Genomic DNA, 6,214 nt, shown 5'->3' on the forward strand with positions numbered 1-6,214 from the left:
CTAAAACTGCTATAAGAAATAAAGTCTATTAAACACGCACAAGTGTACACACTTGCATGCTCACACACACTCACAAAGACCTGACAAATAGAAAGAAAATTACAAGAAACAGATTTACACAACCAGATCTGTGGTAGCCAGAATTCTAAAAGCGGATCCCCAGAAATCCATACTCTAATCCCTAGAATCCTTATGAATATGTCCAGATAGTGAATATGGCTTTGGAGGCCATAGGTTTCTGTTCTGACTATTCAACACCATTACCATAGCCAGAACTCGAACATTCTAGACACTGTGTAAACAAATGGGCATGACTGTGTTCCAATAAAACTTTGCTTGACAAAATTAGATGGTGGGCAGGATTTGGGCCATAGGTTATGGTTTGCCAACGCCTAACATAGAAACACCTAGGAACCTACAAAAAAGATACTAGAATAAATGAATTTATGAAGGCCACAGGATAAAGGTCAATCTACCAAAGAACAACCATATTTCTATATATTAGCAACAAACAAGTGAAATTTTTAAAATATTGCCAAAAGCATTGAAAATATGATCTATTTAGTGATATATTTCAACATAGTGCATATGTACAAGAGCTGTACACTAAAAACCATAAAACATTACTGGGATAAATTAATGATGGCCCAAATAAACAGATATCATGCTCATGATCACTAATATTTCAGTTCTCCCCTACTTGAGCTACAATTTAAAGGCAATTCCAAACAAAATCTCAACAGGCCTTCCTGAAGAAAACCTCATGCTGAATCAAAGACTATAAGGAAACACATATATACACACACATAGAAGAGCCAAAACAATGTGGAAAAAGTATAAGTTTGAAAGACTTACCTAAACTACTTGATTTAAACGTTTATAAAGCTGTGGTTATCAATGAAAATGTGATATTCTCATAAAAACTGACATAAATTGGGGCACCTGGGTGGTTAAGTGTCTGACTCTTGGTTTTGGCTCAGGTCATGATTTTAGGATCGTGGGATCGAGCTCCACAACTGCTCTGCGCCGAGCCTGCTCATGACTCTCTCTCCTCTTACCTCCTCCCCCACGCCTTCTCTCTCTCCCTCTCATTTTCTAAAATAAATATTTTTTAAAAACTGACGTAAATTAATAAAACAGAAAAGAGATGAGAGATAGACCCATACAAATATGGCCAGTTGATTTTGACAAAGTTGCCAAAGCAGTCCAACTAAGAAAAGATAATTTTTTCAAAGAACAGTGCTGGTAGAATTTAGTATCTGGAAAAAAAGGAAGAGAGGGAAGAGAAAAGAGAAAATAAATTTACCTTAAACATACTAAAAAAAAAAATCAACTTGAAGTGGGTTATTATACACTTTAAAGTAAGAGCTAAAAACATGAAACATCTGAAAAAAAATATGAAACATCTAAAAAGAAAATAAAAGACAAAACCTTAGTGACCTTATGGTTAGACTAAGATTTCTTATGTAGGACAAAATAACACAAACCATAAACAAAACCTGATAAACTGAATTTCAAAATTAACTTATTCTTCAAAATATATATTTCTGACAATAGACCTGTATCCACAATATTGAAGAATACTTTCAACAGAAAAAGACATACCAACTAATATGGGCGAAAAATTTTTGAAATTAGAATTCACCAAAAAGATAAACTGATGACAAACAAGCACTGAGAAAGATCCTTAACAAGGTTAGTCATTAGGAAAATGAAAATCAAAACCACAATGAGATACTACCCACCTACTGGAATAGCTAAAGTTAACAGGATTGATAATGCCTAACGCTGTGGAGGATGAGGAAAGTCACTGAAACGCTGATTCATTGTTGCTGTAATGCAAAATAGTACAACCACTCGAGAAAACAGTTTGGCAGTTTCTTAAAGTTAAACATACACTTTCCATATGACTGAACAATTTTAGATATTTACCCAAGAGAAATATAAACCTATGTCCACACGACAATTTCCATGAGAACGTTAAAAGCAGCTTTATTCATAATAGCCAAATACTAAAAAGAATCAACCCAAGTGTCCCTGAACTGAAGAAATAACCAGATTGTGGTCTATCCACTGCTGATACATGCAACAATATGGATGAATCTCAAGAGCATTATGCTAAAAAAAACACAAAAGCCTGCATAATCATATAATAATTATATATACATTTCTAGAAAAGGCAAAAATATAGACCAGTAACTTCAGGGGCCATGGGTGCAATGGGGACTGCCTGCAAAGGGGAATGAGGGAACTTTTGGGGATGACAGAATTGTTCTGTATCATGATCGTGGTCATTAGATGACTGTATACATTTGTCAAAACTCATCAAATTGTATACTTAAAATTGGTTAATTTTACTCTATATAAATTATACACAACAAAGCTGACCACAAAAAGGTCATTATGGTTTGATCTGATTGTTACAATGAGTTCAGTTTGTGAAAATTCATCAAGCTTATACTTATGACATGTTTGCTTTTCTATATATCATAGTTGAATTAATCTTTAAAATGTTTAACTATGAAAATAGGAGTATGATAAAACATTTCATTGTACACTTAAAATGGAGAAGTTTTATTGGATGCAAGTTATACTTCAGTAGATAATTTTTTAATCGATTATGGCAAAAACAAGGAAAACATCAGACTCAGTATGAATTAGCTTATATCTACAGGTCCAGGGCTAAAGAAATTGGCTGCCAGTAAAAAGTCATTCAGAGGGTATTAAAGTTAATGCGTTTACTCTGATGCTTTTTCCCCCCCTTCTGATACTTATTTTTCCCTCACTTTGGCTATAGTGCAAATCAGTGTTTGTCAAACTAGTTGATAAAACAGATTTTCTCTAAATCTGGTAAGCAGCATAATGACCCCTCCCCAAAGATTGCTACATCCTAATCCCCAAAAGCAATGAATACATCCCTCTGTAACAAAAGGGACCTTACAGATGTGATAATTAAGGACCTTGTGATGAGATTATTTTATAGATTATCTGGGGGGCCCCAAACTAATCCCATGAGTCCTTAAAAGCAGAGAAACTTTTCGTGGCTGTGATGGGAGGGAAATGTGAGTACAGAATAGTCAGAGAGATGCAACATTGCTAAATCTGAAGATGAAAAAGAAGGCACAAGAACCAACAAATGTGGGTGGCCTCTAGAAACTAGAAAGGTCAAGGAAATCGATTCTCACTCAGAGCCTCCAGAAAGAAACACAGCAATGGGGGGGGAGGGGTGACACCTTGATCTTAGCACAATGAGACCCATGTTGGAATTCTAAGATATTAGGTTTGTGTTATTTATTTAAGAAGAAACAAATTGTTATTTTTCACAGATGTTATTATTCTGTATGTGGCAAATCCAAAAGAATCTACAGATAATTGTTACAATTAGTAAGAGTTAAACAGGATAATTTAAAAATCACATTTAAAAAAATCAATATATGCATTTCTACATTCCAGGAAAAAAATATTTTCCTTTTATTTAAATTCAATTAATTAACATAAAATGTATTATTGGCTTCAGAGGTAGAGGTCAGTGATTCATCAGTCTTATATAATACCCAGTGCTCATTACATCACCTGCCCTCCTTAATGTCCATCACCCAGTCACCCCATCCCTCGAGCAACCCTCAGTTTGTTTCCTATGATTAAGAGTCTCTTATGGTTTGTCTCCCTCTGATTTTGTCTTGTTTTATTTTTTCCACTCTTCCCCTATGATCCTCTGTTTTGTTTCTTAAATTCCACTTATCAGTGAGCTCATATGATAACTGTCTTTCTCTGATTGACTTATTTTGCTTAGCATAAAAGTTTTTATGTAAACCACTAACTTTGGGTCTCACAAATTAGTGAGACCATATGATAATTGACTTTCTCTGTTTAACTTATTTCACTTAGCATAATCTCCTCCAGTCCCATCCATGTTGATGTAAAATTTGGGTATTCATCATTTCTGACAGCTGAGTAATATTCCATTGTATATATGGACCCCATCTTTTTTATCCATTCGTCTATTGAAAAAGAAATACAAACGGCTAACGGAATTTTTTTTATTTTTTTTTTTAAAAAAGGAATGGATAAACAATTCCTTAATGGTTTACCTGGAATTAATTCCTCACAGGGTTCCAATGATAGAAATAGTCTAAGATGAAGTTCTACATAAAACCAAGAACATATTTTTTTATTTCATCACTGATCTCATGGGAAAAATTTGCCCTCAAACGCTATTAGGCATATAGTAAAGAAAGAGATGTATGTTGACTGATGTGACTATTGGTAAATGTAAGGATTTTAAAATTAATAACAAGGCCACAGAATCTATGGCATATGTTTTTTTTTTTAATTCCAAGAAACACCATTTTAACTCTACTATCATGGTTATAGTAATGACAATGAAACTGAAGAATTTCCTTACCCAAATTCTCCAGACTGTTTTATAACTTTAGTCCACTAGCAAAGTTCAATATGGGGGAAATGTTTTCCTAATAAACAAGTTGAGTAAATTTTTTGGAACAAATAAAACAGACCTTTTTAAAAGAAATTTAAAAAAAAATCCAGAATAAAGAAAAGACCACTTTGTATCTAAAATCTATGGTTTGACCTTTCTAAAGAACAACAAAAAATAATCACATGTATAATACTTGAAAATTATGAAAATCAAAAAGGTCTAGATGTACCAAAGGATTATGTAATTTGAAAGAATAAAATTCCTCCCTTAAAAGAACACTCATTCACTTGAGTTCAAGCCACCCTCTCTTAAGGAGATTGTGCATGAATGAAAACAAGGAAATAATATGTCGAAGAATCTACTTTGTCTTTAGTTGGTAAGAAAAAACATAAGAGGCTCTACAACTGGGGACGCTCACAGCTCTTGGCGCCGGGCCCAGCTTCCTTCAAAATGTCTACTGGTCACGAAATTCTCTGCAAACTCAGCTTGGAGGGTGATCACTCCAAGCCCCCAAGTCCATACGTGTCAGTCAAAGCATACACCAATTTTGATTCTGAGCGTGATGCTCTGAACATTGAAACAGCCATCAAGACCAAAGGTGTGGATGAGGTCCACTGTCAACAGTTTGACCAACCGCAGCAATGAACAGAGACAGGATATTGCCTTCGCCTACCAGAGAAGGACCAAAAAGGAACTCGCATCAGCACTCAAGTCAGCCTTGTCCGGCCACCTGGAGACCATGATTTTGGGCCTATTGAAAACACCTGCTCAGTATGATGCTTCTGAGCTGAAAGCCTCCATGAAGGGGCTGGGGACTGACAAGGACTCCCTCATTGAGATCATCTGCTCAAGGACCAACCAAGAGCTTCAGGAAATTAACAGAGTCTACAAAGAAATGTACAAGACTGGTCTGGAGGAGGACATAGTTTCTGACACATCTGGTGACTTCCGCAAGCTGATGGTTGCCCTTGCAAAGGGTAGAAGAGCAGAGGATGGCTCTGTCATTGATTATGAACTGATTGACCAAGATGCCTGGGATCTCTATGATGCTGGAGTGAAGAGGAAAGGAACTGATGTGCCCAAGTGGATCAGCATCATGACTGAGCAGAGTGTGTGTCACCTCCAGAAAGTATTTGAAAGGTACAAGAGCTACAGCCCTTATGACATGCTGGAGAGCATCAAGAAGGAGGTCAAAGTAGACCTGGAAAATGCTTTCCTGAACCTGGTCCAGTGGCATTCAGAACAAGCCCCTGTATTTTGCTGACCAGCTGTATGACTCCCTGAAGGGCAAGAGGACTCGTGATAAAGTCCTGATCAGAATCATGGTCTCTTGCAGTGAAGTGGACATGTTGAAAATTAGGTCTGAATTCAAGAGAAAGTACGGCAAGTCCCTGTACTACTATATCCAGCAAGACACGAAGGGTGACTACCAGAAAGCGCTGCTGTACCTGTGTGGTGGGGATGACTGAAGCCCACGACGGATGAGCGCCCACGAGTGGTGCTCCTCTGTTTCCAGCTAACAGTTCTAGAAAATAGCTTGTACTAACAGTCCCCTTGTACCTGTCCCCGCGAGGATGGTGTTAGCATCACCCCCTCCCCATCCTTATGTCAGTTGCCTAAGCATTGCCTGTCTCTCACGTCTAGTCTCTCCTTTTAGCCAAAGAAATGAACATTCCAAGGAGTTGGAAGTGAAACCTATGACGTGAAACACTTTGCCTCTTGTATACTGTATCATAAACAGATGAATAAACTGAACTTTTACTTTAAAAAAAAAGA

General features: G+C 36.6%; 1 pseudogene; it reads left to right on the top strand.

Annotated features, from left to right (window-relative positions):
• Positions 1-4,873: 4,873 nt before the first annotated feature.
• On the top strand, positions 4,874-5,907 carry LOC114204807 (annexin A2 pseudogene; annotated as a pseudogene).
• The last annotated feature ends 307 nt before the right edge of the window (positions 5,908-6,214 follow it).

The sequence above is a fragment of the Eumetopias jubatus genome, unplaced genomic scaffold, assembly GCF_037043125.1.
Source record: "Eumetopias jubatus isolate StellerSeaLion01/CBP00866 unplaced genomic scaffold, mEumJub1_p1.0 scaffold_5, whole genome shotgun sequence".
NCBI classification, from domain to species: Eukaryota; Metazoa; Chordata; class Mammalia; order Carnivora; family Otariidae; genus Eumetopias; species Eumetopias jubatus.